The sequence below is a fragment of the Onychomys torridus genome, chromosome 19 (assembly GCF_903995425.1).
Source record: "Onychomys torridus chromosome 19, mOncTor1.1, whole genome shotgun sequence".
Taxonomy (NCBI): Eukaryota; Metazoa; Chordata; class Mammalia; order Rodentia; family Cricetidae; genus Onychomys; species Onychomys torridus.
The window spans coordinates 45,083,066-45,106,489 of record NC_050461.1 but is presented as its reverse complement, the minus strand read 5'-3'; positions in this window follow the sequence as shown (position 1 = coordinate 45,106,489).

The following is a 23,424-nucleotide window of genomic DNA, read 5'->3' as shown; positions in this document are numbered from 1 at the left end:
CTTCTTTTCCTGTCCTCCATGGGCACCTGCACACAGGTGCACATAAACACACACAGATATACACACCATTTAACATAAAATAAAATCATAAAAAATACATTAAAATGTCTTTGGGTCATATTTAAAGCCAGTCTTTTGGGGTCGGGGGCTGAAGGTTTCAAAACAGGATTTCTCTGTGTAGTTTTGGTGCCTGGCCTCCAACTCACAGAGATCTGTCTGGCTCTGCCTCCTGAGTGCTAGGATTAAAGGCGTGCACCACCACCACCACCACCACCTGGCTAAAGCCAGTCTTAAGGTATTTTCACAGCTAAATTCCCATGCACGTCCCATTCTTGCTAACTTTTTGTTTTCATGTATCCTGGAAGACATCTTTCTTCCTCCCAGACAAAGCCTCCTCTTCTTCCACTGCCCAGTTAACATGCCGTCCCTCGGAAAGTGCCCTTAAAACGTCCATGCTCACTACATACTGCATTTGAGTGGAAGGTGAGATAAGGGCAGGAATTGTGGAGACAAGAACACAAGAGGAACAGGTAGTAATCGGAAATAATACTAAAACATGGTCTGCAAACATATTTCTAAAAGAAAGCATTCTTGTTTGCTGTGAGGAATAGAAGCATCTTCTTTATGCAATGGAAGACAGGCTTTCACGCTGTGGAGATGGCTCATTCAATAAAGTGCTTGCTACACGAGTGTGAGGACCTCAGTTTAGAACCTTAGCACTCATATAAAGGCCAGGTGTGGCAACACGCACCTGTAATCCTAATGCCGGGCAGCCAGGTGTGGCAGCATGCACCTGTGATCTCAATGCTGGACAGCCAGTCTAGACAATCTGAGTTCCAGGTTCAGTGAGAGACCCTGCCTCAAAAAATAAGGTGAAGAGTGATAGAGGAGGACACCCAATATCAACTCTGGCCTTTATATGTGCACTCATGGGTATGTATGTCTACACATACACACACACACACACACACACACACACACACACACACACACACACACAGAGAGAGAGAGATACATACCATACACACAAAAAATAAAGAAATGAAGGTCTCCCTGCCCTCAACTTTCCCTGTATCAGGGAATGTTTTTCTTCGGTTGAGAAAGCATGGAGCCTACACAACCTTGTGTATTTGATGCTAATGCTCATTATGGGCAGTCTTAGTTCCCATGGGGGCTTAAGCACATTTCCAAGTGGTCCTTAGTGGAGCCTGGTAGGTGTTATACTGAGTGTCATGGTTTGTCTCTGGGATGACAGACAGTAAGGAGGTTTAGATTAGGATCTATATTTAGCTTGCTTTGGCACTTTCCAGGTTCTCTCGTTGTTCACATCTGGCTTCTCCAAGATTTGTAAGGTTTTGTTCTCCCAGATTTCTCACTCTGTCTAGCATACTTATGGGTGGATAAATAGAGGGCTAGATGTATTACAAAGACACACTTAGGTTTAACATGAACTCTCACCGGGCTGAAATTAGAGCTATAAATGTGTGCTTTTCCCACCTTCTGCTGATATTTTTTAAATTAATAATTCACAGAAACCCTGAAGCTATTTAGATGTTGACCACAACTATTCATTTAGTTCAGCTGGAAAGACTCGGGAGCTAAGAATTGAATCAAGGCTACCAGTCCATCATACAGAGAAGAGAAAGGGCCACTGGCATCCTCCTGTGCTCATTAGGGGTTATTTCTCTCTTCCATGTCCATTTGAGCATGCTTATCTGTACATTAAGTAGGCTTCTCTAGTGGAAAGTAGCCTGGCCTTTGATAAAGACATGAAAATAACTGGTAAACAATCAGAATGCGGTCGTTAATCTCGTCATCAGGTATTATGTTTCCATGTAAACAAACGCTTCCTTTCTCAGGCTTCCATGGGACGAAGACAGGTTATTAAGCAGGTCTGTACGTAATGGAATCATCTGTCATTTCTGCTTGAACAAATGAAGTGCCTGTGCAATCTGGCTATGATTTCTGCATGAGTTTAAAAACACGGTTGGTTCATTTGGTGTCGTTGAGTTTTGATCACTGTTTACGTGCCATTGAAATAAAAACTACAAGTTCATCAAAGTTGTCTCCTCTAAGGTTAAGAACACTGGGCCACTTGCCAGCCTCCCACTAATGAAGACAAAATAAACAATACTCACAGTTATTCATCAGCACATGAACTATACTGCTGTGGGGAAAATGCATGTCATTCCAGGGTCCCTTCAAATGCATACAGAGGATAAACACACACACACACACACACACACACACACACACACACACACACATATATATATATATGAATATATATTTGTGTATATATGCTGAAATTTTCAAACTCAGTCAAAATTGTCATTCTTGAAAATGAAATTTCCAAGTTATTGAATCTTTTCCATAAATTTCCACATTTGTGAAGAATTTGATTGTTGAGACTCTGCTGTTTGCCAAGTGCTTGTAAGTGCATTGGGTTTTTTTGTTGGTGGTGGTTTTTTGGGGGGGGGTGTTTTGTTTTGTTTTGTTTTTCGAGACAGAGTTTCTCTGTGTAGCTTTGCACCTTTCCTGGAACTCACTTGGTAGCCCAGGCTGGCCTCGAACTCACAGAGATCTGCCTGGTTCTGCCTCCTGAGTGCTGGGATTAAAGGTGTGCGCCACCACCGCCCAGCGTAAGTGCATTGTTTTATTTTTATGCAACTGCTACAAAAACCTCAGACTCTTTTCAATGTTGCACTGTTTTCAGTGATCAATGACAGGCAGAAAAAGGGCAGGTACATTTTTCTTAAGAAAAAGAAGAAGAAGAAGAAGAAGAAGAAGAAGAAGAAGAAGAAGAAGAAGAAGAAGAAGAAGAAGAACAAGAACAAGAACAAGAAGAAGAACAAGAAGAAGAACAAGAAGAAGAAGAAGAAGAAGAAGAAGAAGAAGAACAAGAAGAACAAGAAGAACAAGAAGAACAAGAAGAACAAGAAGAAGAAGAACAAGAAGAACAAGAAGAAGAAGAAGAAGAAGAAGAAGAAGAAGAACAAGAACAAGAAGAACAAGAAGAACAAGAACAAGAACAAGAAGAAGAAGAACAAGAACAAGAACATGAACAAGAACAAGAACAAGAAGAACAAGAAAAGAAAGAAAACATTTGATAAGGCTTAGTAAGGTTTTTTAAATTTTATCTAACAGGTATGTTTCATAAAAGAAAAAAAACAGGATCTCACCATTCTGAAAACTAAGAAAAAAAATTATTATAATAAGTGATGCAACTAAAACTTAGTTTTAAGTGAACTCTTTATGGTCTGGGGTTCCGTTGATAAAGTACTTGCTGCACAAACAAACCTAACTTCTTCCCCAGCATCCATATAAAAGGACAGGCATGGCGGTGAGTACCTTTAATCCCAGCATCAGGGAGGCAGAGACCGGCAGATAGTTGGAGTTTTCTGACCACCCAGCCTAGTGCCATTCATAGGGGAACCTCCAGCTTCAGTAAGAGAACCCATCTCAAACATCTTGGTAGATAGCTCATAAGAAACAATGCCTAAGGTTGGCCTCTGGCCTTCACACAGACACCAAAAAATACATATATTAAAAAGAAATATTTTTCTCCAAAGAGTATTTTATAATTATCAATATCTTTATTTATTCCAGACCAATTGTCTTTCAGAGCTGAGCAAGTGGTAGAAATGACATGATAGTTATTTTGATCATAAACATATACCAGTTCCCTAATGTTATGACCCTAAAACCTTTCTCTCTAAATATTTTAAAGACTTTGAATTAATGTTTAAAAAAGGGCTTCTTCAAGTGTCATACTGAAATACTTTCTCCCCAGAGACACTACCATCTTTTACTAATTAACCAATCTGATGGCTTCCAGCCAAAATAAACTTTTCAGCAAAATTACATTCATCTGTTTATCATGGTGAAGTTATTTAAACACTTGGATTGCAGGAAATGGAGTTTTAAAACATATTTAGGTAAATAATCTTTAACATTACCCAAATGGCTCCATTTAACTTGATTTACAAAATTACTAGCAATATCTGTCACGAAGCAGATTTTCAAAGATGTTCTCACCAATCTGTCATGAATGACTTGCTGTAGGTGATCCCAAGTTTAAAATTTTTTCTAAATAATTAATATACAAAGAATTCCCCTGGGAGATAATGCTGGCATCAGTACACCTGAGTCTGGGCAGAAATTTCTAGTTATAACTGAGACTCTGACATGATGGAGAAATGGCATCAGCTTTCACAGGCTCTGTTCTCATAATCTATGTGAAACTTTCATAAACGAGACTCACACTTTTATTGCTTTGCTGCTCAGTGAGGATGCATGCAGTTGTGACTGAATCAGTAAAAACCAACTGTAGCAGTGAACAGCCTCTGTGATGCTCTTCTCCCCCACTGTTTGTGAGTGGGCATTTCTGCCTTGCGTTGTGGAAAACCAGAGCCATTTCCCACCTAAGCGGTTACCACTTCAATCCATCTAGCCCCAGTTTGAACCTGATGCTCACTGACCTCACCTATCACCAAATGCTCCTCACCCCATCTTGATTTCTTACATTCCTCTCTATAACACAGTCTTTATCACATGTATTTTCAAATTAATGCCTTAGTTAGTGTTATCATTTGTGCTTTGATGAAACACCATGACAAAAGCAACTTGGGGAGGAAAGGGTTTATGTGGCCCAAAAGCTTCACTGTTCATCACTGAAGAAAGTCAGGGCAGGACTCAGACAAGGAGCTGATGCAGAGGCCATGGAGGGGTGCTGCTTACTGGCTTGCTCCCCATGGCTTGCTCAGTCTGATTTCTAACAGAACTCAGGACCACCAGCCCAGGGGTCTTCCCTGCAATTACCAGCAGAATTATCTGAACAGTGAGAGTGCAGGGGTGAATTAGGGAGGGATAGTGTTTTTGAAGGCACAGAAAAAGCTTCCCCACCTCCCTATGGTTCCTACAGTTTCCTGGCCTTCCTGGATAGGAAGGAATGATGGAGATTGCTGATAAGCAGGTTGAGGAGGGCAAGGTTGACCAGTGAGATGTAATATGTATGGGCTTTCAGACCACAACTGGCTTACTACGATCTCTACCATCATCAGGTGGTGTCTCCCAACGTGACTCTCCGGCAGTAGGGAGTGAAGAAAAGGTAAGACATGAAGACCTTGGGGCTCCCATTTTCCCCGCTGACCTGTCTGGGTTGTCTATGCAGCAGGTAGTTTTTGTTTGTTTCCTAAAGACATTTTCTTTTCAGGCATGACACACATATTTTTAGAGAAAGCCCTGGTTTTCTCAAAACACTGTTGAAGGTCTTAAAAATTGTTTCATAACTGGTCACATTGAGATTTTCAAGAACTTCATTTTTTTAAAAAGTCATAAACGTTTACAACCTGATTTTTTAAAAACTCATTGAATAAGTCATATGACTCCATTCCCTAAAGCTTCCTCCTGCCCCATGCTATCGATGCTCAGGGATATGAAGACCTACACTAATTATGCTCCAATTTCTATCCCTTCTTCTATGACTCTTCCTCCGGGAATGGCAGCATAGACCTCTCAGGACATTTTCCAGGTTTTTAGTACTCAACAGCTTATGCTACTGAGTGATATGCACTACCAGATTTACTTTATGCGATTTCACCAAACATACCAACCCCACATTTCCTGCACAGGAGAAGGATGTGTTAAGACTTATGAGTTAAATATTGGAAAAACCAAGTATCAGTGTATATGGAGCCAAACCATTTATGGTAAAACTAAATTAATAAAAGTATTGAGCTTGCTGATTTGGTGAGCATCTCTACAATGTGGGTGAATCTCAGAGGCTCCTGCAGCTTGACTACAGGGTCTAGATAAATAACCCCAGTCAGGCCTTCGAGTTTTCTTCCTTCATGATTCTACAGAGCTCTTTATTTAAAAAAAAAAAAACTCACACTAGATTAAGTAACAAGCACCCTGTGCTCTCCAGAGTCTTGTCTGGGCTCAGAAGTAATATAATGGGCAATGCCTTTAAGACCTGGCGGCTTCGCTCTGAGGGCAATAGCCGAGACCGATCAGCTCGCTAACGACACAGTAAAGCACAAGTTCATATGATAACCCTGGAGGCTAAGATTATGTCTGCCTTGAGCATCTGAATTCCTGTGCATTTGTTTATTCCATCGTTGGCAAGTTCCAAATGGAGTTTCATTGTACAAAAGTTATCTGCCAAGATCAGGGAGCTTGGGTAGACAGGATGCCTTTAGAGTAGAGATGAAGGGAAAAAGCATTTATAAAGAGCTCATACATTTTCTTCGTTCTTGCTTTTGTCTCTTTCTGGATGAAAATTGTACAGAAACAAACACCATTATAAAATCCAGCTGATGTCCCATATTTGAACATCTTTGAAGGGTCTTCTTTATCTATCTTTGAGAGCTGACATCATAGCCCTTTCCATATTAATTTCTGTTCTGTTTCCATGCCCTCTGTTTATAGCCATCCTGCTCACGACCTTAGTCATAGGCTCTGCATTGGTATCACTCTGTGTCCCTGGTACCATTCCAAAGATGGCTCTGATCCCTATAAACCAGACCATGACACTACTATTGTCAGGGTATGTACAGGGAAAAGCCACAGCAGTCAGCAAGATACAAATTCTGAAGAGTAGATTAACAGCCGATATGGAGGAAAAAATAAAAGGAGAGACAAATTGAGACCCTGAGAACATGCTTTAACAGAGATCCTACACACATGAACATATATCTTCTGATGTGTCACAACCTTAGTCATGAGAACTTAAGGTGACTGTTTTGCCCCTTGAGTTTTCCATCCACAGAACATGGCACAGCCTCTCAGAGCCACCAGAAGATAGCTACAAAGATACAGAGGCCCTTGGACAACCTTGCGTTCACTTTCTTCTAGACAGAATTAAAATATGACAGATGGGCTGTAAAGAATAAGATGCTAATGAGGTCAGTCATCATCCCTGCCCTCTCATCCATTTCTCTACACACCTGCAGATTGGCAGATTAGCATATGGGCCAGGGGAATGGGACACATCATATGGAGCCTTTATGCTCCTGCTAATGTTCCCTGGCAGAAGACTGTACTTCTGGAGACCACCCTCAGATGAAAGTCACCAAGCCACCCCTCAGCTTCAACATGGTTACCTGTCAGGAAAGGCCCCCTCTGAAAACCCTGAGCAGTTTGGTAGGCACCCGATGACTCCAGCTATGCCCCAGACTAGCAAGGATACTGGAGTAATATTGACCCCAAATGAAAGAGAGTATGTTACAACAGAAGTCAGGACTGTCTGGACTCTCTGGAGTCTAGAGAGTGAGGCATTGGGTACTCTAAATCTGAGGGGACACAGGCAGAAAATTACATGGTTTAAGGAGAAACTGAGTCAACTCATGATTTGTTTCTGAATAGATATAATATTGGACAGGTAAGTTCTTGACATCCATTTTCTTCATCATAAAATGGAACTATTTTTCATAGGCGCCTTGAACAAAACCATTTGGAGATGTCCTAGCATTGTTACTTACAATTATATAACTGTGGGCTAGTTATTAAACTTTGTGTTCCCATCTTATTTGTGATATGGCAATATTCATGAGACCTGCTTTCCTGGGGGTGTCATAAGTATTTAGTGATAGAATACATGTAAATGTTTTGAAATTGTTCTGGGGTGCATGCTATCAGCTACTCTTAGTAACAGCAATAAAGTTTCGCTCTAAGGGAATGTCTGCTGTCTGATCTCTCGACGAACTGAAATTACAGTTGTTAGCATTGCTGTCATTACTAGCAACATTCCAAGACTAGAAATTAGTTAGAGAAACACTATGAGTTTTTCCAAAGCTCCAGATCTGCTCCTTGAAAAAAAAAATCTCAATCTAATCTCCCTTCCTCATAACCAAGGTGATCACAGTTCTGTTTGCAAACAGAAATCTCCAGGTCAGTCTATAGAATGCATTTCTAAGTCTTCCTCATGCTTAAACTTCAATCAAGAAATGTCAAACGTTTACACTTATCTGAGTCCTTATGAGTTATCTGAGTCCTTGCAGAACCAAGAAGTGCTTGGATAAAGATTACATTTAAATGTTGACACATGCCATGTATACTGACACCTGTGTACCACTTGGTTGCAAGGCTCAGATTTCCTTGTGTTCTGGTGATTGGAGTAGCCGGACCCAATACAGCTGTCTAGACTGCACAGTGGATACTTGCCATGTCATGTGAACATCTGCTCTATCAGGTTGTTGCTATCTTGGTGGTCATATAATCCAGCTGTTTACTCAGTTAGAGGTTCATCAGCAAAAATTTGCATTCAGTGCCTTTCTTGGAGGGAGAGTGCATTCACTCCTGGGCTTTGATCGGACAATTTAAATCATTTTCCTGTATGGAGCTAAAATCATCCTTGCAGAATCTTATCTCTGTCCTCTGAATATGGAGACCCACATGGAAACACTTTCCAATGAAAATACTTTACCCCAAGCTCTAACAGAGCTCTCCCCTTCATGCTCCTAGCTCTGGCTTTTCTAGGTACTTCTCATCCAATCTTCTCTGGAGAATACAGTGGGAAGATGACCCCAGGGTGCACATCTGCTGGGCTTGGTTGTCTGGTGCCCATTTTCCTCTGCTATTTTTCATCTTTCTCCTTCCAAATATGATTCTACCACATGAATCTAGACAATTCCAAAACAAGAATGAACATGTGACCTTTAAATGACCACCCCAGGCAGCCTTCTTTCAAGTTGGAGATGATTTATTTTGGTATAATGCTTGAACATATTAAGCTCATTATCACATCATGATACCATCTTTGTGTCTATATGTATATTTGTATAGGTGAGTATGTGCATGTATGTTTGTGTATGTGTGTGTTCATGTTTGGGTATGTGTAGGTTACCAGGTATTAAACTTAGGACTCTTATGAGTTAAGCAAATACTCTACCACTACACCAAATTCCCAGCCCCATCAAGCTCATCAAGAATGAAGTGTTTTGCACATGTTCATCCTCTGTATGCTTATACGCATGGCTTCTGTGGCTCCATATACAGCACTAACGTGCAGTCTAAGTGAGACCAGGAATCTCAGGTCAACCTGACTATTCTTTAATGTTCTTTGAGTCTGGTTAGCCAGCCAGCTGCAAAACCCTCATTTCTCTTCTTTAGATCACATTTCACATATGGTTTCTAATCCATAAACCTACCTCCAAAAAGACTTTGAAAAATACTTTTCTTAAAGGAGAAAAATACCACTCACACCTGGCTAGCTTCCTCTAGGGGACCTGAGTTTTCTTTCTGCTGCTTCAATTCATGCTGAACTTTTACTGTCTTTCCAGACATGGCTCCTTCCAGTGTCTGTGGTTCCATATTGAGGTTCCTCCGATCCAGTAGACGTCTAAGAATCGAAGGTTGAAAGGTGCAGAATAAGAAGATAGAGCATACCAAACAATTGTTTAAGGAATTATTTAAAAAGATTTTCTTAATTAATTATTGAAAATTTAATATTTTAAATACATTTAACTATTTAAAATTATTTAAAAGATCTTGTTACATCTTGCACATTGATAATTGAAAAAAAAACAAGCAAACAAACAAACAAACAAAAAAAAAAACCAGGAGACATTGAAAGTGGGGGAAGAATACAGCTGGAGACTTTGGTCCTAATACAGAGAGTTCAGCTCAGTCCTTTTAAGAAGTCTGTGAGAGGGTGACATTGGTTCTTGTCATATCCACACTTAGTTCTCCTCTAAAACAGGGCTGTTCCTGATACTACTGTTAAACATATAGTTACACGTATCAAGCGTGGTTAAGAAATTACTGGGTATTAAACAGACCAGTTAAAAAGGAGGAAGAGGGAAAAATAAAGGAGACAGCTGGGTGAGCGGGTCTGCAGAACACAGAAGACAGAAACAGGAAATGAAACACTCAAAACTTGCTGGGTCCCATGGAGTAGACCAAGTCACCCCATCCTTGGCTTTTGACCCAGGCCCAGGGGGATTATGGTTTGGGTGCTGAAAAGTGTCCTCCAAGAAGAAGAGGGGACACACACTGTTTGGTTTTCCTAGCACAGGGAGCTAAATGTGGTTTAGATGAGCTGGAATGTGTGGTATATGCAGGGCGAGCCTCCTTGCAACAAATATTTGCATGTCCTGTGTCATTATCATAACATTTTATAAAACAAAGTCTCTATTTGTATTTCCATAACAACCACGAGAAATGGTAGTATTTCTTTCTGCTTCGTTGTTTTTGTTGTGAGTGAAGAGATGAAGGCTTAGAGTCCGGAAATGATTTGGGATATGACCAGAAGGGAGCATGGAGTCCATCTTGTCAGGCTCATAAGGCAAAGGACCCCTGGGTTTAGAGCTGTCAGGATGTTATTTATATCTTACCACAGACTAACAGGTCAAGTGTGTTTATCATTACCTCCTGTTTAGAATGTCTGTATTCCTTTTTTATAGGCCAAGCCGTGAACTGCATTTTATCACTTGCTGTTTTTGCAATAGAATTTTTAATAAACATTGACTTTCAGAGTCTCAGTTGGAAGCAGAGCACAAAGCCCTTTGTAAGGGCTCATGCACTTCCTATGCTCTTCAGGGTGTTTGCTTGCTTGCATGTGAAGAGCGATGCAAAGCTCTCATCCCAGGCACTCAGAGAGAGGGTGAACAGAGGCGTCTCTGGGAACACATGCAACATCTGGCTGAAACATTTAGACCTCCTGCTGCTTCGGTTTCCCCGTCTCTCCAGTGCCAAGGAGTAACCTCTAATGATCAGCTAGGATCCTTGCATGCGGAGCGAAGCAGTTGGTCATGTTGTCAATATTTCCTTTGTACTATCATTTTTTTATTGCCGGAGACGTTACAAAGCCAAAGGACAAAGACCATGAAAAAGAAGAAAGGAAAAGAAATCCATTTTAAACAAAACATTTCCAGAAAGTTTGCAACTTCACGGCATTTATAGATGCTCTTAATGGATTCTATAACTGGATGGTGCTTTATTCCTTTAATAATTAACTAGACATGAAATGAATCTATTATTATGGGTAATTACTTAATGGATGCCATTAGAATACATTTGTTAAAAGCAGAATGCATTTAAACTAACTCAGAGGATCTAACCTTTTCAGATGAGAAACTACTTTGGAAGCGGCAGTGCGTATGAAGCCTCGTGTTCACTGTCGGCAGCACACAGCACCTGAAGGCTCTTCTCCTCTTCCTCTCTCAGGCTCCTACTCTCACCATTGGGCTCCATTACACTTGAAACCACATGCTAAATTCAGAATAGCTCAGTGCTGGAGAGCTCTGCCTCTGAGCATTTCCACTAATGCTAGACCTACCCAGGGCAATGTCTTCATACTAGGAGCTGTGAAGGGTTGGCTGGTTCTGAGCTTTGGAGACAGATGGCTGGGCTTTCCACTGTCCTGGATGATAGGTTAAGGTTCCCCATCACATGTCCCCTGTGGCAAAGTCAGGAAACCAGTTCCAAACTAGCTTTGTATTTCTGATTTATGATGGGCTGGATCTACCTGCATCACTGACAACCCAGAGCCCTTGGAGACCCTAAATCAGAGTTTGGTGGCAGAGAGACCCTATGCAAATTGCTTGCTGGAAAGCCTCATTCTTCCCTGGTCCTGTTTAATTTTTCAAAAAGACTTATGGGGTATTAGAATGTGTGTGGCATGCAGGAACTTATAAAGGGGCAGCGAGCTATGTGGACAAAGTAACTAAGAATAAAATGATTGCGATACTTGGTGGCTAAGGGGAGGGGCATCTGCTCAGTGAATGTGAAAGTGGATCTCATGGAAGCTGTGGATGACCCATGCGTAAGAAGAAAACTCGTGGGCATGAGAGAGATCACAAGCCATAGCTGACACAATGGAAGGCAGCCATCATCGGCCCTGATAGCAGAGTTGGTATACAGAGCCACTCAAATTTAACTCTCACATTTATTAACACTGTCACATGGCTGTGTCTGGGCCAATGGGAGCTCACTGGATTTCCAAGAAATAAACCCAGGGAAGCTAGTTCTCAGTAGCAAAGATACTTGGAAAGGGTCTGTTTCAGAGGTGTCATGGAGGCCAAGTCTGGTAAAGGAAATATGATCCCCACCTTCCAGAATTACATCGAAAAGGCCCAGGAATGGAATTTCCATTTGTCAGGGATAGCGTGGACTCTCACCTCCTCCTGTCTGTCTGCCTTCTCTGTTCTCTTACCCCTTACCTTCCTCAGTCTTTCACTTCCTCAGAAATGCCCACAGTGAGCCTCTGATTTCCAGAGCTTCATGATTCAAATCTTTCTCTGCCAAACAGTGCAAGTTTTGAGTTGGGGAAAACGGATTTGGGTTACAGATGTGTCCAAAGCACACTGCGTGTGGGTAGCCAGCTGCTCAGGCTGCCTCTGGAGTCTGTCCCTCAATCAATCAAGGTCATTCATTACTCAGTGGCATTTGGCTCTGCTTCTTCTAGAAATTATGAGTGGAGTAGCTGCCAGGAATCAAACTATCATAGAATTTATAACCAAGATGGAGGTTGGATAACTGGTAGCATTTAAAGACATGACAAAGAGATGAGGGGAAATATGGAACAGCATGCACCCTTAGCCAATGACCACTTCTGGGTCTCTTTATGTGGAAAGTGCTCAGACACCTGTAAAGAGTTTGTCATCTAACTAAAGTGACAAACTTCTAACTCTCTTTTTTTTTTCCTGGATCTCACTCTGTAGCCCAGGCTGGCCTTCAACTCACAGAGATCCACTTGCCTCTGCCTCCAGAGTGCTGGGATTAAAGGTGTGTACCACCACCTCCCTGCAAAAACTTTTTTTTTTAAAAGAAAACTTCTAACTCTTTATCCATAATACAGTGGGATAGGTGCTTTCTGGAGGCTTAGATTCATGGCCATCTCCAAAGAGTAGAAGAAAAATCCCTTTTTCTAGGAGACCTAGGGAACCCTTCAAAGGAGATGATATTACTCTTGGCCCTGGAAGTAATCTGCCAGATATTTACAACAGATGCACACAAAACAGCCTTAAAAAATTTATGGTGATTTAAATCTTCTAAAAGGGCGTGAAATACATTGAGCATATTATTTCCATTATATAAGTGAGAAAATGAATCCAAAAGTTAAATTAACTGACCAAAGCCATGTAGCAAGTATGGGGTGAGTTCTAGACTCCATCCCAAGTCTTCCAATACCTAGTTCACTGTCTGTTTGTTTTTCTTACTTGTTTATAAACAGCGATAAAAGATAGGCCCACTCCACTACTTTGACTAACACTAAAATTGAGAATCTTTTCATAAGCCTCTCTCAAGCCCGGTCTCCACTACCCCCTTCATAAAACTCTATTTGAGAAAAGTAATAAGACTGAGCATGATGGTATACACCCCTAATCCCAGTACCCCAGGACACAGGCAGACAGATCTCCATGAGTTTGAGACCAGCTTGGTCTATGTAATGAATTCCAGGTCAGCAAGATGTATACAATAAGACTATTTATCTATTGATAAATAGATGTTAGACAGGCAGATAGACCAACAGACAAATGATAAATAGATAAGAAAAATCATATATAATAAAATAAAATCTCTTACATTTAGGAGTTCTATCCATCCAAGTCTTGAAGGGAGGTCAATGGCACACTCAATTTAACTTGTAGAAAGTTAATACAGTGATTATTTACAGAGCTTCAGGTCAGGTTTAGGGGAGCTGAAAAAGAAGAGTATTGGACCCCTCCAAATTGGCAATTGGTTGGACATACTACCACTTTACTGCCTCTACATCTAAGGGAGCAGGATTATAAATACTGAGAAGGGAGCATGGAGGAGCATTGTGAAGGACACTTGCAGAGATCACAACCAACCTGATACCCACAACCTCCCTCTGTCCCAGCTCCCAGGAGTGCTGAGAGTGCATGCCTCCAGCTGGTCCCACTGGAAGTTAAAGCAGGTAAGAGCTCCTTATTGAAGTTCATAAAGGGCAGCTTCTTGGGGCAAGGTCACAGTAGAGAAGAACAGGGAGTAGATCTTAGGAAGCTGGAGAAACTCCAACCCAGGGAATAAGAAGTTGAACGGAGTGGCTAGATGATCTGGTTTCTAGTCTGTTTTTACTATCCTTCCCTCCACACCCCAACATTTGCCTTTTCCTGGCCTATGACAAATTCCTTTTGCGTTTTGGAAATCTGGCTATTCACTAAGTACCCCGAGTTTCAGGCCAGGAATTGATTCCAAGCCAATGGAGCCAAATCTACTTTGTCTCAATCTCTTGGTCCTTGCAATTCCTGAACTGCACTGGGAGATGTAGACTTGCCAAGGACAAGGATGTAGGACACAGGAAGCACTTATGTGGCTCTGTAATGTTCCAGACCTTGGTGTGCTCAGGAGTGGTGACACTGTGCAGCCATTTTGGTGGAAAAGATGGCAGAGATTGAAACTGAAGTTCTTCATGACCTCTGACCAGATAAACCAATGGCACCATTGTAATGCAGCCACAGTAAACTGATGTCAGGGTTGGGGATTTAGCTCAGAGTTAGAGCGCTTGCCTAGCAAGCGCAAAGCCCTGGGTTCGGTCCTCAGCTCTGGAAAAGAAATAAATAAATAAACCTGATGTCTTCTGCAACAGGCAGAAAGGGCCAAGGTGGTCTATCCTGGACTGGATGTATTGCATTCAGCATCACCACAGGTGAAGGATGTTTTTAGAAGAGCCATGCTGGAAAAAGAATGATTTTTCCATCTTTTCTTTCTCCCTTTCCTCTTCCTCCTATTTCTCCTTTCTCTCCTCCTCCTCCTCGGCTAATAATGTGATGTGTGAATTCAGAAGTTTTTCTGTGTACATGAAGACAAATTCTTCAGATTATTTAGCAAATGAGCAAAGACTGCCTCTACTTCCACTTCTGAAAATTTCACACATGTCGATTTTCTTTTTAATATATTCAGTTTTAAATCATAATCATTTTTAATCATACTCAGTCATAACCACTTCTCCCTCTCATAGCTTTGGTAATAAAGGAAATTTTGTAGAAAGATAGAAGAGTCATCATTTAAAGGTGGTGAGGTAATGGTGTCTATTTTGAATCATGAAGATTAATTTTTTAGTATTTGGTATAACAACCACTAGAATAACCTCAAACACTGTAGCCAGATGATATGGAGTCTTAAATCAGAGGCCTCAAGAATGACAAGTAAGATGTTGCTGGAGAATCATTCCTTGTGATGTGTGGTATGCCCCAACCTTTATATCATCCCTCTGGTGGGAAGGTACTTCCCACACCAGGTCTCTCTCTCTCTCTCTCTCTCTCTCTCTCTCTCTCTCTCTCTCTTTCTCCCTCCAGATATTCAGATATTTCAAAACACTCTTTATTTCTCCTATACAAGATAGCAGAGAGTTTGGTTGTTCTGGGACCATTTTATCCAATGAATGCCTTGCAGAATACCAAGGCAGTATTATTCCATGTCTTAGTTAGCGTTTCTATTGCTGTGAGGAGATGCTATGGTCACAGAAACTTTTATAAAGGAAAACATTTAATTGGGGCTGGCTTACAGTTTCAGAGGTTTAGTATGTCATCATCATGGTGGGAAACATGGTGGCAGGCCAGCAGGCATGGTGCTGGAGAAGGAGTTGAGAGTTCTACATCTTGATCTGCAAGCAACAAGAAAGTGAACCATCTTCTACATTGGGTGTAGCTTGAGCATAGAAGACCTCAAAGCCCATCTCACAGTACCACACTTCCTTCAACAAGGCCACACCCACTCCAACAAGACCACACCCACTCCAACAAGGCCACACCTCTTAATAGTGCCTCTCCCTATGGATCAAGTAATCAAACACCTGAGTCTATGGGAGCCATATCTATTCAAACCACCACACTGCAGAACCAAATCTTTTGTGATAGGACACTTTGTAGAAAGAGAAATTTTTATGAAACAGAAAGAAGTTGACCTTTTTTTCATTTTTTTGGAACAAAATGTCTTTTTTTTTTTTTTTTTCAAATCTTCTCTGCTTTCCCGCTTTCCCATCCCTTTCTTGGATGAACTTTTAGAGTTGGGAGGAAGTATTGAGTAAGCCTCTAATGTGCAAACTGGCAAAGTAAAAGTTCCTTACAGAGTAAGCAAGTCTATCAAATGCTGCCTGGCAAATGAAAGTACAGATGTCAGATCAGGTGGGGGCACATGAAGTAGGTTCTTGTTGTCTCTTCATCATATGATGGCTAGTTTCTTGGGACAGATCTTCCTGAAGATGTTATTGCTGGCTCAACGACTCCCACGCTTAAAATTATAACCTTTGCATCTTGAGCCCATGAAAACCCACTTGCCTTCAATGCTCCCTTATCCAGCCTGGGGAAGCTAGCTGGTTCATACAGCATGAGCAGAGAAAGAAGTAGTTACCAAGTAGTATATCTGCATTTAAATTAGAACTTCCTGAGCACATTGCTCACACATACAGAAATTAATGGCGATTGGGGGATGCTTAGCTCACAACAGGACAATCATGTTCTCCATAGACAAAGCCTGTTGGAAGCTTCCAACACTTGCCATTTTTCTCAATTGTGCCTCTTCAGCACAAAGGCGACACTTCCAGGTTTGCTGGAGGACTTGTTGGAAACTCACATCCTCCAGACCCGACAGTCAGATATGGGAGAGTATTGTCGTTATTTGGTTCTGTTTGTCTGGTCTTCCAGACAAGGCAGGCACCATTCAGTGAGTCACAGAGTTAGTGGCACCGTGGCCTGATGACCAAGCTAATGAAATGAAATAAGTCTTGGTGCTGGCACAGTGGTGCACAACAAATCCCATAGTGTCAGACGCTTCAGCCAGATGGATTGCTCAAGCTTTTGGACACATTCTCAAGTACACATATTTAATCACCACAGGCCCAGTTCATGGAAAAGTGACCTGGTACTTGTGTGGGTGTAATGTCCTGTTACTGCCTTTGGATAGTCAATCCCATTGTCAGAGCCGGCAGCCAATATTGTCCTGATTTCTTCTTTTAGGGGCTTAGCAGAATTTAGGTATTAGAAATAGAATGCATGTAGGTAAAATGATATTATTTCCAAATATCTCAGATGTTTCTAGAATGGGCTTGGTTTCAAGTGGGCTGTGCCATAGCCTTTTAAAGTTTAAAAGTACATTCTGTACTCAAAACATCCAGTTCCAAATTTTTTACTTTCTAAGTCAGTAATGGCATTTCTTTTACTGCATTTATTTGAAAATGCAACTTGCCTGCCCAAAAAAGACAAATGTATTGAAAAGCAAATTAAGTCTTGTCAAAACACATTTAACACCAAATATCCAATTTACTTATGTTAATAAATCAACAAGGAATTAAAATTTTCCTTCAATCAATATTTGCCACATACAGGGAACTTAATGAACCGGCGGGGTTTGAGATTCCCTTCTCAAGGAGCTTCGTTTAGTTGAAAATGCAAAGCTGGTATTCTTGATTGGTTGTCAACAAGGAACGTGGATGAATAAACAAGTGTGATTACTGCATGATAGGTTGTTATGGTCACAGACGTTTAGGGAGAGAGAAGCAAGGGAAGAAAAAAACCAAGCAAGTCTGTAGCACAAATCCTAATTGGTCTTATTAATAAAAACCTGGAGTCAAATATCAGGGTGAAAGCAGAAAGATCAGAGAAGCAGAGCATCCAGCCACTAGTTCTTACCTGTACGAAATCCTCAGCCAAAAGGTGCCTGAGCTTCTGTCTCCTTCCACCTTATATTCCTTTTCTCAGCCCAGCCATATCACTTCCTGTCTCAACCTCCCTAAGTGCTGGGATTAAAGGGATGAGATCCCAAGGGCTGGGATCAAAGGTGTGTGCCACCACTGCCTAGCTCTGTTTCTCTTTTAGACTGGATCAGTTTTTGTGTAGCCTAGCTAGGGTGGCCTTGAACTCACAAATATTTGTCTGCCTCTGCCTCCTGAGTGTGGGAATTAAAGTGCCACCACTGCCTGGCCCTTATGGCTAACTAGTGGCTGGCTTTGCCCTCTGATCTTCAGGCAAGCTGTATTTGTTAGATCATACACAAAATATCACCACACAAGTCTTAGAGAAGGATGGCAGATATAGACTTCTGAAGTCTTGTTGACTTAGAACATCTCAGAGTAAGAGTTTCCGTGTAAGGAAAATATTAAAGCAATGGGAACATGGCAGAGATGTATGGCAAGATTAGACAGACGGAGTGGAGGTTTGGACTGGTGTGAAATGATAGAGAAAAGAACAAAGGTTGGAAGTGAAAAGTTTTCCATGGGACCCTGCATAGCACAACCACCTTGCTAAGTTATGGCTATTATTTGTTCAGTTCTTAGACGAGAAAACCAATGTCTATAGATGTCTGGGCCCTTGTTCCAGATGAAATAGCCAGTAAACAGCAGAAGTACAGCTTTACGTCAGCGCTGTGATTCCAAAGGTGTGCTCTCCTTGCTGTATGGTAAGAGGGCTTGTAAATAGCAATGCAGAAAAGGCAGCACTTTTCCTAAATACCCAGATGAACAAATTCCTGCCATGCTCTATTTCCAGCAAGAATGCCCAAGGGCAGCAGGCTGCTGGTTCCTTTTCACTTTCTAGATTTTCTGTGTCTACACACATCCATGAGTGTCACAAAAGGCCTGTCAATGGTAAGAGATGAATCATGCATGGTTGATGGCAGTTACAAGGTATGGGACACATGGGGGATAATGATTCTGTGATATGTTCATATATACTAAATGGAGGTATCTTTTCATAAACTTTCAGCTCTGCTCAGCTCTTCATTCAGAACAAAATTGTTTGTTTGAATAAAACTACTTTTCAGAGCAACAGCCCCCCCCCCATCTCTAGGTTTTACCAACATGCACGGCACCATAGACATTTTGGTCTTGATTTAAACTGTGGTCCAAATCACATATTCACGAAAAGTAAATAAATGAAGTGGAACTAATGGAAGACAATAGGAAATTAAGGTCTTTGGTGTATAGGCAAATCTCATCCCTAGTGAAGTGGGACCCCACCATCATAAGCTATTCCAATTTTCCAAGATGGTGTGAAAATTGTGATCTCTATTTAAAAAAAGGAAGAAAGAAAGAAAGAAAGGAAGGAAGGAAGGAAGGAAGGAAGGAAGGAAGGAAGGAAGAAAAAGAAAGAAAAGTACATGGTGGATTCATCGGACGGCTCATTATATCTTATGAAAGTACTTTACAGACTAGACACAGGCACATCTGTAGGCCAGACTACATACGACTTTTTCGTTAGTTTGTAACATCACTTAGTTCATTATGTCCAAAAAGCGCAAAGCACAGAGTGAGGAGAAGAATCAGAGAGCCAAGAAGCAAGGCTGCTCTGCCTGAAAGCCACAAACACATGCCCAGTTCTCCGGAAAGACCAAACACTGTGCAGACACCAACACACGGACTGATGCAGAAGTTACATCCTGAAAAGCCCAAGGGTGGCCTTACAATCAGCTTCTAAGACCCTTACATGTCCATTAAGAGAAAAATCAACAGCACACATCTATATTGTGGACCTTATACTCAGAAGGATTCTTGCGGGTGGAGAGATAGCCCAGTGGTTAAGAATATTTGCTGCTCTTGCAGAGGACCCAGGTTCAGTTTCCAGCACCCAAACTGGGATAGCCCACAAGTGCCTGTAACTCCAGTTCCAGGGGAGCTGATGCTCTCTTCTGGCTTTCATGAGTACCTATACACATATAACACAGTACATATACTGGACTCCATACATACATACATACAGAATTAACAAATATTTAGATCAAAATGAATTTTGCTAACATGTTTGCATATGAGTCATTGTTTTGTCATTCTTGGGTGATTAAAAGGCTATGAATTCTTTAAAGTCACACCAAAAGTGAAATTTGAGACAAAAATAACCTTGTAAAAAGAAAGAAAGAAAAAAGCCACCTTTACCACTAATAAGGAGAGGGACAGAAAGGAAGACGCCATGATATGATGAAAAATACCCATGGATTTTGGATTTAGCTCTGTCATTAATAACTTTCTGACCCATGGAAAATCCAACCCATATGTAATTCAAGTTCACTTTCTATATAATAGGGGTTATTAATGATTTTCATTATAAACCATTTGGTTTGAGTTAGTGAGATGGCACAGTGGGTGAAGACTTTGCCATCAGGTCTGACAAACTGAGTTAGACCCCTGGATGCCACATGGAGGAGAGAAGTGACTCCAGCAAGTTGTCCTCTGACCTCCACCCTTGTATGTGTGTACACACACACTCACATCTCCCACACATGCAAATGAATAGATGTGTGTAAAATCGAGAATAAGAATATAATAATATTATGTAGTTTATAAGTTATGAACATTCAACAAATACATAATTTTAAAGTGCTATTGAAATTATAGTGAAAAGGAAGAAGAGACGTGGATCTGGGGGCAAGCTGGGCAACATAAACAGCAGACAAATGCATGAAGCAGAAGCCATTTGTACCCAGAAAAAACATCCTCTCCTGGCTCTGTGAATTCAGAGGATACACATTTTCTCACTGTGTGATGTAAGGGACATTCGAACAATGGGGGCCCCAGAAAGACAATTACTTCCCAAAAGGGAACTGAAAAAAAATCAGCTTCAGGACTGGAATATGGTAAGTGATTTTAAAAAAAGTTTATCCACATTTTAACAAATAAAATCGTTTCTGTTGCATTGGGAAAGCTTGGCTTTTGGGTAGGACATATGGGGTACCCTCATCTTCAGCGTACTGTTTTCAGGCACACTCTCCTACACAGTGAGAGAAATCCAAAGAATGCTAAGACATGGGAAGCAAATGAGATGACAGTAGAGAATGTGTTATCTGGCCATCTCTATATAATTTTTTTTAAGACTTATTCATTTATTAAGTATACAGTGTTCTGCCTGAATGTATGCCTGCAGGCCAGTAGAGGGCACCAGATCTCATTACAGATGGTTGAGAACCACCTTGTGGGTGCTGGGAATTGAACTCAGGACCTCTGGAAGAGCAGGCAGTACTCTAAACCCTTGAGCCATCTCTCCAGACGCTCTATACAATTTTTGTTGTTAATTATTATATATTTATACCATTTCATAGCTAGAATCATTGTTATTGTTTAAAAATGTCATACATGTACCTAGTGTGTTTTAATCTGACCCCCTCCCCTCCCCATATGCTCTTTTTTAAACCCACCAAGTCCACCTAGTGCTGTCCTTATGTCCATGGGTGTAGGACTATGTCCTGGAGCGTGGGCAGCCTATCAGGGACCACAACCCTGAAGGAAATGATTCTCCCTCTCCCAGCAGCCAGCAACTGCCAATAGCTCCTCTTTTAAAATGGGACTTCATGAACCCCTCCCCCATCTGTGCTGGGATTTGGGCCTGGGTAGCCAGGCTTTGGTGGCATATATCAAGGCTCCTAATTTATATGATTAACTCATTTAAAAAGATTTTGAGAGAAAAAAAAAAAAAACTCTGTTCTGGTTATTACTGAATAGCTAGCACTTGATTTACCCTCCTACCACAAACAGCCAGAAAACGGAACACAATCTGAGCAAGCAGTTTTGAGACAGTGGATGACAGCAGGCCATACACAACTGTGGTCTCCGTGACAATAAAGACAAAAAAGGTGACCCATACTCTGCTTGTAAGCATTTTCTGCATCTGAAGGGAGACTCCAAGCAGCACATAGCACCATCACGATTCAAGGGGATAGAGTTGGGTTGATTGAAGATAGAGGAGATTGGGGAGACCCCCAAGTGGCACATAGCACCATCACTCTATTCAAGGGGATGGATTTGGGTTGTTTGAAATGGGTAGAGAGACAGTTTCAGAAAACTTCATAAAGATCAAACAGTATTAAATGCAAATGGTTTAAGCATTAAATAATGGAAATCATCAGATTGGGGGTGTAGATCACTTGCTTAGCAGGCTGGAGGCCCTGAATTCCATGATCAGAACGGAAAAAAAAATGGCTACATTGGTTCAACGAAAGACTATACATTAATAGTTTTAAATCTTCTCAGTGAAAAGAAGTGTAAATAGTGCTAACATTATTTTAATTATGAAATTGCTACTCTCAGCTACTCCACATAGTTGAGAATCATTGTTTTCTTTTCTCTTTGAGTATTTATTATTTATTCTTAGAAATTTTCATATGTGCAATATATATTAATTTTATCACCTCCCCACCCCCTCCTCGAACTAATTTCTCTGAAGCCCCCCCCCATAACATATTTATCCCCTGACTTCCTCTCTCTTATAACCCACAGAGTAGGATGAATACTTTCTGTATTATGATGAATGCGTTCTGTATGTGCAATGGATATGGGGCCATCCACTGGCACATGGAGATTTTCTTTTTACTAGCTAGATTTCAGAATGATAAAAGGTGTTATGCAGACTGCTGGGGGAGAAAAATACCAACAGTCTTTTCTAGCACTGGACCCTGCATAATACAATATCAACTCACCAGGCAAGACATGCCCACTGGTGTAGTCATGGCAAGACTGTGTATGGGAGTAACCAACGGCTCTCTTAATTGTATTTGAAGTGTGCTCCACAGGATATAATTCATGCTTGGCACTATAAACATAACTAACACCCAAGGCTGGAGAAGTCCTGGGCCCAAGAAGAACCTACTTGTGTTGTTTTGCCAAATGGTTATATTGCCAAAGTGCCTTCTAAATGTTTATACCTATTTATTTGTGCTGTTCTCAATCTTGGTCAAAGAAACATCTTATTGTAGAGGGCAGCGGTTAAGGCAGAGACTCATAACTGTTCAAAGTGCCAAGAATAAGCAACTGTGAGTGTTCAGCCATAGATTGGACATCTCTATCTACCTTCCCCTGCAAGGCTCAGGAAACACTACAGACATGTATGTGGAAAGAATGAGAAGCCACAGGATGAGAGGAACACGGTGAGACGCTGATGTTTAGACATGCCATGGCTCTGGCACCCATGAACTGACAACAGCTGTAGTTATTTGCACAAGACCTGCCCAAGTTCAAGCCAGTTAAGAATCCCAGTGTGGAGGGTGGAAGGGCTCCAGAGGCCCCACCCCTCACGGAGGCAGTTGATGGTTAATGAAGAAGGGAAGTCACTCTTCTTTGGGGGAGGCTACAGGCAGGCCTTTTCTTTTCCATTTAAAAAAAAAAACATCTTTTTAAATTTCTGTTGATGCTTTTGAAAATAAATAAAAACCAACCAAAAGGAGCAAACAGAGACACAGGCTGGCACGAAGGGGAGAAACCAAGCATGGGATAAAATGTATGCCTCAGAAGTCATTTGTTCATGGCGAGAAAACAGTCTCTCCTGGGTCTTTTTATGTTGAAAGAGAGCACAAATTTCCCTGACACTGGTGCTATTCAGAGCTTACAGAGCTGCTGCTGTTGTCTACATCTTGGCAGAAACTCAGGGAGAAGGACAGAAATGTGGTATTGAAGGATAAAAGGCTTCAGTTGGGATCTGAAGCAACTGGCAGCAGACAGCTATGGCTGAGTAAAGCTGTGGAGGAGTGGGGCCATCC